This window comes from Capsicum annuum, chromosome 3 (assembly GCF_002878395.1).
Source record: "Capsicum annuum cultivar UCD-10X-F1 chromosome 3, UCD10Xv1.1, whole genome shotgun sequence".
NCBI lineage: Eukaryota > Viridiplantae > Streptophyta > Magnoliopsida > Solanales > Solanaceae > Capsicum > Capsicum annuum.
In genome coordinates, this window is record NC_061113.1 from 253,207,229 (window position 1) to 253,219,662 (window position 12,434).

General features: G+C 36.7%; 1 pseudogene; it reads right to left on the reverse strand.

Annotated features, from left to right (window-relative positions):
• Positions 1-5,236, reverse strand: LOC107862328 (annotated as a pseudogene).
• Positions 5,237-12,434: the final 7,198 nt, after the last annotated feature.

The following is a 12,434-nucleotide window of genomic DNA, read 5'->3' on the forward strand; positions in this document are numbered from 1 at the left end:
ATTTAGAACATAGGAAGGACAACTATAAAAAGAACAAAGAGGGTGGGCAATTGTGTATAATACCAAAAATGAGCAAGGAAACAAAAGAAAAAAGAAAATAAACAAAGCTCTTCACTCACAAAGACTTCAAAAGAGCATCTTGGAGAATAAAGACTAACATATAACACCAACAAATAACAGCACCCTTATAGGATATCAATGAAACAAAGCACCTCATAGCCTCACAAGTGACAAAATAGCACAATGATTCATTTTTTTATAACTTCTATAAGATTAACATAAATGTTATAGTAATTTCTATCGTCAAAATTATCCGTTAACTATTTTGACTCTCATCATAGTAAACTCTTCCCGGGTAAGAGCAGACCAACAACCAAGAAAACAACCTATAGTGTTATGTAACTATAGGAAAACAACCAGGTTCCCAGTCTGTTCTCGCGGTTCATCTCATGCACTTCACTCTTATCTTGCAATTGGCGTTATGCATACAACATGTTGAATTAGAACGTCTAAATATATGAATGCCAAGTGAATGGCAGGATAATTTTCAGGAAAAAACAGAAGGATTTGGGCCATATCTAATAAAGCAAAACTGAACTACATCAAATGATCATGTTAGTGGATGTCATGTATGGTACCTCCACACTTTTTAGGTCAGCATAGGCATGACATGCAACATGATAAACAGTGCTTCAACTGCTGACCAACCATTGGATTGCTCAACTAGCTCAATAATCTACTCCAGGAAATAACAAAATCAAATAAGTTAAGATATTAAAAAATGGAAAACTTGTAAAAACACATGGACGAACTAGTTGCTCACCTAGGAAGCTAGATCATCCGTGACAGGTTCCTTATTCTTGTGAGCCGCTATAAGCCCAGCATAGCAGAATTTATTCAGACCAAGACCAGCAGCAGTTATGTCCCGAACAATTGCATACCTGCAATGTTGGAAGGGCAGCCAACCAGATGTCAGAGTACACAAAATTATGAATCCAACAGAAAGCAAACCACATAACATCATGTTTCAGAAAGATTGGATAAAATATGACGTTTAAATATCAACATTTAGTGCGGAGAAGTTTTGACTGCAGGGAAACTTTAAGGCTCTAAATCAAGTATGCACTCTTATTCCCAGAAAGTGTGATAGTGGGAGAGGTAAGGGTAGCATATTCGGTCAGCAGTAAATACCATTTCGAAATCAGTAAATTGGTAAAGTGGGGGATGTGTGTTTGCCACACGTTATGAGTTTGAATTCTAGTGGAGAAGGGAAGAGGGGTGGACCCATTATCCACCGACTTTAGAAGTTGGAAACAATGGATTCTCGGTTTTGAAAAACAATATCAGTATATCATACAAAACCCCAACAGAATACTTTATTGCTCCATCAAGGACAACTGAACCCAATTTTGGTTTGATTAAAACGTACAAGAACTTCTAATTGCTGCCACCTAATGCTCTTATTAGACTGACTTCTAAACTATCAGCATTAAGTTTTCCCTTCTTGTTTTTTTAATCCCTTGACAATTCACAACTGCTTAAAAATTTTGTTTGCAAATGTTAAAAACTCTTGACATTCTCAGCTAAAAAGTTGCTGATCGCTCTCTCTTATATTTGTTTATTTCTTTAGATTATTAAGCTTTCAAAGGCTAGTAGTCTTTAAGATCTAAAATATTTATTGAATTCTTTCTCCATTCACTACTGCAAATGAGGAATGTCAACACAAAAGAATACTTGGGTGAACTTCCGTCATTTTTTTCCCCAATACTTGGGAAGATGTCATTTATCACCTAACGTCACATTATTGACAACTAAAAGTAAAGCAATAGATGAGCTGAGAAAAGAAGATCATTAGATTATCAACGGAAGAAGTGTGATTTAAACTTGACGTGGATCTGTACGGAATGAGTGAAGGAAGCCACAATTTCACTTATAGAATTTTGGAGAGACCAACAAGGAATGGCAAAAACTGTCCCTAGGTTAATCCTATATTTGTAAGATGTATATTAGGCTGCAAATGGTATAATGCCTAGGATGAGTACAAAACTATGCTCTTTCGATATCTGAACTTCGTGTCCTTACGACTCTTCCCCCTACTTTTCACAAATTCAACTCGAGAGAAAGAACAATTTGATGATCTGTATTCCAATAGCAATACTTGTTGGAGTCCTTGAAACATATCAAATTTTCTTATAACTTATAATAGTGAAACTTTTGAGGTTGAGCTGACTTGTTGCATAAAAGCTCAGTTCATTTGACAATACTGAATCAATCACACTAAGAAATAAGAGAAATGTGTCATCAAGTAAACTATGTTGCAACTATATGGTACAGCAATTTGACTTCGTTCATAGTGATCAGGTAGTGAGTTAGTATATTTTTCTGAGCGTTATTATATCTATCTTGTGGTTGATTGCAATGATCAGCAAGGAAGTGGAACACTTAAAACATCTTTTTATTCACTACATATCAAGTTTTGCATTAGCTCAAATATTCTTGTAATTGAGGTGGCCAAATCGAGATAAGGTGTGATCATCTCACAAAGAAAATATTCTTAAAGTATCAGATGAAACTGATTGGTTGACAATCGACCATTAACACAGTTATGAGCCTAACGAAGGAACCTTTAGCTTATGATCTATTCTGTCCTACTTGAGGAGTGTTAGAATATAGCCTAATATATCATGTTAATTTCATATTGTATAGAATTTATTCATAATCACGCCATAATTAAGAATTTCGATTATGAATAATCTTGTTTCAAGCCAAATTATCTTACACCATGAAGTAGAATTAAGCAAATGACTACTAGTACCTCTAAGTATGCGATGGGATGGTCGAGCTGCATAGAAATATCACAGATATTTTATATAACCAGGCTTGAGGACAAAATCGGACTAGTTACAAGTTACAAAAACATCACCAGACTAGTCATATCCATATTTATAAGGAAAATAAAACGTACATTGATAACATAAATAAAACATAAAGTATAGACATGGGCATCATAGACTTAACAAACCAAAATTTAATGCAATTTATAGAATCTTAAAGAGAAACGACCCATATCTAAGTCGACACAAAGTTTCCTCTCAAAGTACGCAAATGCGCGTAGAAGAATAACATTAAACAAAAAAACCAGAATATAAGTAATAGTGAAGTAATAAACCTTTACCTCATCTCTGTCAAAGTTATCATCACAGTAAGGATCAAATAGCACGTCGCCAGTTTCAAGCTCAAAACAAATGCAAGCGAAAGACCAAAGTTATCATCTGTGAACTGTTTGTACGTCCAACATGCACTGCCAAAGTCAACGACTTTGCACTTTAGGTCGACTAATTCCAACAACTTCCTCCTTGTAGAACAGCTTCCTTTCTTAGGACCCTCATTCTTTCCCGCTGCCTGTTGCAGCACTGGCATTTGACGTTCTATTAGCATTAACTGAAAAATCAAGCGGACGGACCATTTGTTGACTCCGCAGAAGCTGAGGTATGTTGTCCAGCCTTAGTCACGAGAGAATTTTCATTTCCTGCAAAACATTGGGCTGCTTGTTTGGACTTTCTTCTAATCTTCTTATGGTGGTTCTTAATCAAATTTTCATCTGATGTACATAACCCTTCGGAGCTCCGCCATCCAGCGTGGTTTTATCCTTATGATTAGGAAGTATAAGAGGTTTTCCAGATTTTCTGGGGTCCTTAGATGGATCAATTGTTGAGCAGAGTGGTACACTCTCGGGTTTCAAATCGGTGTGCATGATAGAAAGCTGTTTGTGCAAATAATCCAATCCCACTGAACATAAAAACATTGCTCTTTGACCATATGAATAGGCAGTCCATGATAATCACTATACTTAAGAAGAGTCAAGAGATTATCACCCACCCACATACTCAAAAACAATACACGCATGTTGCCCATTTGGACCTGAGTGTTTAAAATTATCCAGTAACTTCGCAACACATTTTTTATCATCCAGATCACACTCTGCGACCTGTTTTAAAAGGGTGATCTCATCCATCACTGCTTTCGTGTAATGTGGCGCACTCTTTTGTACTTTCAGTGCTACGAATCGCTGCATAATTAACCAAAATATACACATCAACTTCTTACTTTTCCCGGTAAGAGTAACAAACTAAAATTACTACCTACTCAGTATTGCTAATCCAAGTTCTTATTCAACAGAAATTACCGAGGATTACAAATGCATCCATATTTATGCAGTTATGCACAATTAGTTAAACTAGGCGAAAACCATTTTACACCTACGCCAATTGCCGCACACCGCTAGTAGTCCACTAACAACAACAACAACAACCACCTAGTATAATCCCACAAGTGGGGTCTGGAGAGGGTGGGGTGTACGCAAACCTTACCCCTACCTTTTTGGGGATACTGTAGTGAAACTGTTTCGGGTAGATACCACTTGTTGTCCACTATTACTATTATGATGATGATGATGATGAAGCATAGGAAAGGAGACATACATCAGGGATGAAGACCATAGATTGGTCGCGAAAAATGAAAGCATCTTGCAAGCGAGCACCTTTCATGGTGCTAATAAGAAGTGAATGAAATGTATCTCTCCCAGGCTTTACTCCATCCAACATCATGTCATCATAAACATCCATCAACAAGTAATGCCTAATTCATAATCATATATACATACAAGGGGGCAAGAATTATAATATGATAAATCGATTCCCCAAACCAAAATAATTCAATCAAATTAGTACCTTCGCTGAGCAGTAAGAGAGGTAATAATAGTGCTGTATTCAGCCTTATTGTTGGCATAGTTTATCTTGGCGTACTCTTCCGGTGTGGCTGCCAAGTATTTCCGCAAATCGGAGAAGCTGCACGAAGCATGAATACCTATTTTAATAGACGGCTAGAGTTTAATAGAAAGCAGTCGGAGCACTCATAGTCGGAGCAGTAGTCGATCGGTGCATTGTGGTCGGAGTGATAGTAGGAGTAGTGATCGGAGTACTTGATTGAAGCACCGATTTGAGATGCCGTCGGTACTGGTGTGAAGTTTTTGTTAATTTTGAGATGCAGTGTACTTCAGAGCACTGATTTGAAAATTTGGTGCACTGATTTGAAGATCGGAGACCCAAAGTGTCCGATTTGGAGCAGTCATTTGAAACGTGGTCATTGAAACTTTTCTTTGTTAACCCAACGAGTTAATTTGTTAACCTAGGTTTTTGTTAAGACCCCGAAGTCATCAGTATTTGTTTAATTTTTTTAAATTTTTGTTATATATTTTATCAAATTTTGGTGGCACTTTGTGAAAAATTAGGGAGAGAAAAAATTTAAGTGTTGCAATAGCTTCTTAACCCCAATTAAGTGTTGCCATAGGTGACTTTATGGCAATGCTTTATGTAAGCGTTGCTATAAGACATCCTATTGCAATGGTTATATATTAATAGCAATGGTTATAGTATCAACTAAAATAATTTTTTTTGCAATGGTTGGAATCGTTGGAATAGACTCTCTATAGCAACGCTTCTGGAACCGTTTGGAAAAATTTCGTTGCAATAGGGGTAATTTCTGGTAGTGAGATACTTACATAATCATTGAAAGCCAAGTGTAATTAAATAAAAGTGTGCTCTATACAATAACACTTTCTTTTAAATAATAAGATCGTCACATAGTTTAACACGATATTGGCTTAATTTACTCCTAGTTATACTATGGAGCCAAATATGCCCTTGTCATTATACTATAGGATCAAATATGCTTGTGTCATTGCTAAACTTAACATATTTACCCTTGAAGAACTGTACGACTAGCCCACCAACTAAGGGACCTGGTGCCTAACTAACGTATGTAGTAATGAACAAGCGTAAATAGAAAATACATCATAAAAAAGTAATGCACACACAATATTTACGTGAAAATCTCTTTGTTCAAGGGAGTAAAACTATTACCTACCACGTAGGATTTATAACCACTTCACTATCTTCAAGAAAACTCAAAAACAGACTCCATGGTTTAAAGATTAATGTAACACTCCGAGTTTGTACCCCGAATGTTACACGGAGCCAGCTGATAACGCTCAAACTACACCTCTCTTACGAGAATGTAAGCGATCGTTGTAAATATATAACCCAACTAGGTTGGGGTCGAATCCCATAGGGAATATGGTGTGAATTTGAGTTATCTGTGGGTTAATCAACTGATAGTTATCAGTTTCCTGTGAATGGGGATTTTTGGAAAGGTAACAAATAATTACTTCTCAATTCAATGTTTGAAATCAATATGATAAGGAAAACTAGAGTTATGTTCACTATGGGTATTGGGATTTGACAGACGCTAGTAACGATTCAAGATTCTTGTGGTAGGTAGGAACAGCAGACTATCCTTGTCGAAGTTATGTCTAAATGTTTCTCAACCTATTTTGACATTTAACCACCTAATTCTCTCAAACTTAGGGAATTTATATTTCATAATAGGATGTTATCTCAAGTTAATTAATCTTGTTACAACATTAATTATTAAATGGAAGTTTGATGCTTCCAAGTCCCTATTGATAATTCACTTCTTACTAGGGTTGATTTCTTATCTCAAGCAAATCACCAGTAAGCAAGGCCTATTGTTTGCAACCAATAGTCAGAGTATAAAATAATAGAATTAACAAGAAGTTTCTACCACCGTTAGAATCTTGAACACTTAGTTACGTTACAAACCCAAACCCATAGATCCCACAACTCGGGTTAAGGGAATTTAGCTACTCATAATAAAATAATCAAGACAACTAGTTGAATTCATAGTTTAATATATGAACTTCCAACAAGATAAATAGCAACAAGTGTTTCTCAGATTTGATTCATAGTAGAAAATTCCAAAACAATTGTAATAATCTCTCCAAAAATAATTGTAAAGTTCAAGTCAGGAAACTAGAGAGAAGAGATTCTCAAAACATCCATTCCCCCATAATTAGAAAACCCTAACATATGCTTTAAATACTTCAGCCTAATTATGGAAACAAAATCATAGATCACAGTATTTTCTCGGACAGGCCACGATGTGTGTGACGGCTTATCAGGAGTCTGATAACTTATCTGGAATATTGTCAGCTCCTCTTCACTTTTGATAATCTCTGTCATAGGTTGACAATGAGACGCGATGGCTTATCAGACATGTGACGACTTATCAGAATTGTCGTCGCTTCTTCACTTCAAATCCCATTCCCTGCCTAAGCCTAACGATGAGCGTGACGGCTTATCACACTTTTGACGGCCTATCATAGATGTCGTCACGAATTCTAGCTGAAGCTCATTCTCTGTCTAAGGCTGATGGCAACTCTGATATCTTATAACAAGGCTAACGACTTATCAGACGTTCATCAGCTATACTTCCCTCTCTACTTGCTCAGAAATCAACTCTTTTACTTCGATTATTTCTGGTTCTCTTGCATCTTGGCTTTTACTGCAATATCGAATAGAAAATAATCAAAAACGACAAAAGTTGCTTAAGGATTTGCAATTATTCTTAGTTAAAAGCCTCAAATGTATTAGCATCTGCTCACACATCAACACCCTCAACTTAAAATAATTGCTTGTCCTCAAGCAACTAAAACACAACCAAGAGGATACGGAGTACATTCGACAGTCAACCATCTATATTATCTCAAAACATCTTCACCATCTCCAAGGTCAATTAATTTAAAAACAACAACTGTGCATATTATTGAAGAACAACAATGCGACACATAGGAATCAAGATATGGCATCAATTCAACAACAATAGCCATGCATGTACCAAGATTACACTATCCAAACAAGTTACCAAATAACAACGTAACCAGTGTGCCCTCACTACAAAAAAGTTCCACTCTGCTCTCAGAATGAAGTTCCAATCAATGTATGCCAAATACCATAGGTTTGCCCTTATTTTCATTACCAAGATTTTCAGACAGGTCAGCTAGGATCACTCTAGGTCTTCTCTTTGGCTTGTAATATAGGCTAGGGGCTGGTATGATACTCGATAATGTGACTGAGACTCCTTGACACTACATTAGCTTCTGAGGTCTCACTTATTAACTTTTTTTATTCTTCTCTTTTCTTGATCATACATATTCAGGATGGGTGCGGTCTTTTCTACAATTACTTTTTTTTTCACAACTTTTCTTTTCTTGTTCTTTTTCACCACATCCAGCTTTTTATTCATTTCTTTTATTCTACCTTTCTTTATACTTATTTTACATCACGCACCCCTATGATAGCCAGCCTCAACTTAGGTCATTTGCCTAAGTCAAGGTGCATAGTGTCTAAGGAGGCCTAGGGCCAAAACAGGTTCATTATGATATAAATAAGATGGTGATAGGTATCATAAAAAAAAAAAAGAAATAGGCTATTCAAGCTCAAAATCGGGATCAAGGGATATTATGCATACAGGGAAGGTCATTTAGGCTAAAAGTGGCTAATATCAAAATGGCCTATGATCTTTTCCTAACCCCTATCCTTCAATCTAGGTAAGACTAACCGGGCAAGTTCTGGATTTAACATACAAAGGGAACTAAGTAAGATCTCACACGCACATGGAACACAAGTATATCACAAGTTACTACTTATCCAGTTCATGCAATTGTTTAGCAATGATTATCAAGTAACTAGAACTTATACCATAACAAGATGCACAGTGGTCACAATTAGATTCAAATCACACAATTAAATAATTAGACCATTTGAGAGGTGTTCACAAAATAACAAAACCACGTTAACTGCCTCAGGTACTTGTATTTCTCCTAGTCAACTACAAAATGTTACAACAATAACTCACCCTACATCCTCAACTTAAAATCAAAGAAAAGTTGAACTAAGATTTAGGGTATACCTGGAGTAGATCAAGCACGGGAATCATGGGTCCCTGACCCTACCGCTGCATCCTCAACTCCCTTATCTCCATCGGGAGCCTCCCTCCGTTCTGACACATCTGGCCTAGCAGTTTTTGGAGGCCTACTAGTTGAGGTACCTACAACTCTCGCTCGTAGGGCCTTCTCCTATTTCTTATTGTCAGCTAGGGACTCGAACATTGCCTTCTTCATCTCCTCTTTTTCATCCTTCTTTCTCGCCCTCTTCTCCACTTTTCTTTCTTTATATCTGTCAGGCCTTTCTCTCTTACCCTTACCTTTATTCTAGACCTTCTTTTTTTTTCTTCATTGGTTCCCCTGTGAGATCAAGCAATGGGATTCACCCTCAGACTCATCAACAGCCGGGTCTGTCGATACCATAAGTTGGTGCTGCTATAATACTCCAACATCCGCCTCTACCTTGTCCAGGGATGGTCTAATTTTTGCAAGGTCTAAGATCGACATTTATCTTAACCATGTATTGAAATGGTTTTCTAAATCATCAATTCGACTGGGAAAAGCTCGAAAGGGCTCAAGTACGACCTTAATCCTCTTATCTACCGCAGAGGCAAATTCCTTGGCAAAAAGTTGTAGCTGAGACTCGTACCACTTGGCTTGTTTTGCCACTCTCCTAAAATTCATCGGGTTGAAGGCAAATTCTGTGGTAAACACAATAGCTGAAGGATTTGTTTCATTTCTGAGCAGCCTGAGTCTGAGCATTTCGAGTCTGGGGAGCCTGAGTCAGAGTATGCTGAATTTGAGCAACCTGAATCTGAGGAACCATCATCTGAGTCCCCTTCTGCTGAGAAACAGGATGATGATCAAATGGGGTCAAATTTAGTGCAAGGCAGTCGTCGTCAATATATTTACCCAACTTTGGAGTCGGGGTCGAATCCACGAGGAACAATGTAAGTGGCAATTAAACTAATTTGAAACTATAGCTATAAGTTGAATTCAAATAAATGATACGAAAAGATCAAATGGGATTTTTGATGATCAAACAATAATTAAAGTTTTAACTTGCTTCAGAGCTCAAAACTAAAATTTGAATAGTTCAAATTAGTGATAGAGAGGAACTAGGGATGTGATCACTATGATTATTAATCCCCATTAAATAATAACTATAGTATTGAGTTCTCATGACTAGTGGGAAATACCAAATTATCAGTTTCGATAGTCCATCTAAGTGTTTCTCAACCTACTTAGATGTTGAACTCCCTAATTCTCTCGAACTTAGGAAATCATTCTATTCATACTGATTTTATCTCAAGTTGATCAATCATGCTACAACATTAATCATTAGATGGGAGCTTAACTTTCCTAAATCCTTGTTGATAATTCGCTACCTTTAGTTTATTTCTCAGTTCGAGCAAATCAACATAAGGCAGGATTTATTGTTTGCAACCAATAAATAACAATTATAACAAAGGAATTATCAAGATGTCCCCACAATCACTCAAATCCTAACCAACTATTAAGACAATACAGGAGTAATAATAGATCCCACAACCCTAGTGGTGGGTTTTAGTTCCACACGAAAGAGAAAGCGATAACAATAACTTAATTCATAATTCAAAGTGATTAAACTTACAAAAGATGTAGTCAGAAATTGATTCTATTCCCAAATTCAAGAAGAATATCCCACAACTAAATCAAAGAATTGAAAATTTAATTCTAAGTTTTGAGCCCCAAAAAGAGGTGTCTTTTCCTTTGGAATAAGTACAAGATGTTCCGCCCCTTTCTCTGTAGAAAATCCTAACATATGTTTTAAATACTTTATCCTAATTATGGAAATAAAATCACAGATCACAGTATTTTCTTGGACAGACGATGACGTGTGTGATGGCTTATCAGGAGTCTGATGCCTTATCAAGAATGTCATCAGCTCCTCTTCAGATTTGAACAAGTTCTGTCTTCAGCTGACGATGAAGCCTGATGGCTTATTAGACATGTGACGAATTATCAAAATTTTCGCTGCTTCTTCACTTCAAGTTCTCAAGCACTGCCTAAGCCTGACGATGAGCCTAACAGCTTATCATAATTCTGATGGCCTATCACAGGTTGTCATCACTTCTTCCAGCTGAATCTTATTCTCTGTCTAAGGCTGGCGGCAACTCTGATAGCTTATCACAAGGTTGACGACTTATCAGACAAGTCATCAGCTATACTTCCCTCTCTACTTGCTTAGAAATTAACTCTTTTATTTCCATTATTGCTGGTTCTCTTGCATCTTGAATTTTACTGCAATATCAAAGAGAAAACAATCAAAAACGACAAAAGTTACTTAAGGCTTTGCAATTATTCTCAGTTAAATGCCTCAAATATGTTAGCATCTGCTCACACATCAATACCCTCAACTTAAAACAACTTCTTGTCCTCAAGCAACTAAAACACAACAACGAGGATACAAAGTACATTCGGCAGTCAACCATTCATATTATCTCAAAACATCTTCACTATCTCCAAGGTCAATTAATTTAAAAAACAACTATGCATATTATTGAAGGACAACAATGCGACACACAAGAATCACGATATGGCATCAATTCAGCAACAACAACCATATATGTACCAAGATTACACTATCCAAACAAGTTAGCAACTAGCAACATAACCAGTATTCCCTTACAACAAAGAGGTCCCTCCTCACTCATATATGAACCAAGTATGTCAATACAGGGACAGTCAATAGACACTCACTCTCAGAAAGAAGTTCCAATCAATGTATGCCAAATACCATAAGCTTTCACTTATTTTCATTACCGAAGCTTTCAGATATTTAAGTTAGGATCACTATAGGACTTTTCTTCAGCTTGTAATGTAGGCTTGGGGCTGGTATGATACACAAGGATATTTAAATTAACCAAGCCTCTTTGGAACTACACTATTTTGGGTTCTCACTTATCAACCTATACCTTACTTTTCCCTTTCTTGATTAAAGCACATTCAAGCTGGGTGCAGTTTTTATTCATTCATTTTCTCTTTTTCATAACTTTTCTTTTTTTCATTCTTTTTCTACCACACCCAACCTTGCATATATTTTTTACCCTTCTCCATACTCACTTTACACCATGTACCCGTATGATAGCTACCATCAACTTAGGCTATTTGCCTAAGTCAAAGTGCACAATGTCCAAGGAGGTCCAGGGCCAAAATAGGTTCATTGTGATACAAATGGGAAGGTGATAGGTATAGTAAAAAGAATAGGCATTCAGGCTCAAAATCAGGACCAAGGGATACTATTCACACATGGAAGGTTATTTAGGCTAAAAGTAGACTAATATCAACAACGACCTATGATCCTCTCCTAACCGCTATCCTATAACCAAGGCAAGACCAACCGGGCAAGTTCTGAATTTAAAATACAACGGGAACTAGGTAGTATCTCACACATACATGGCACAAAGGTATATCACAAGCTACTACCCATTCGGTTCATGTAATTGTTTAGAAATAGTTATCATGTCACTAGTACTAATGCTATAACAAGATGCACAGTGGTCACACATAAATGCATATCACACAGTTATAAAATAGAACATTGGAGAGGTATTCAAAAATCAACAAAAACATGTTAACTGTCTAAGGT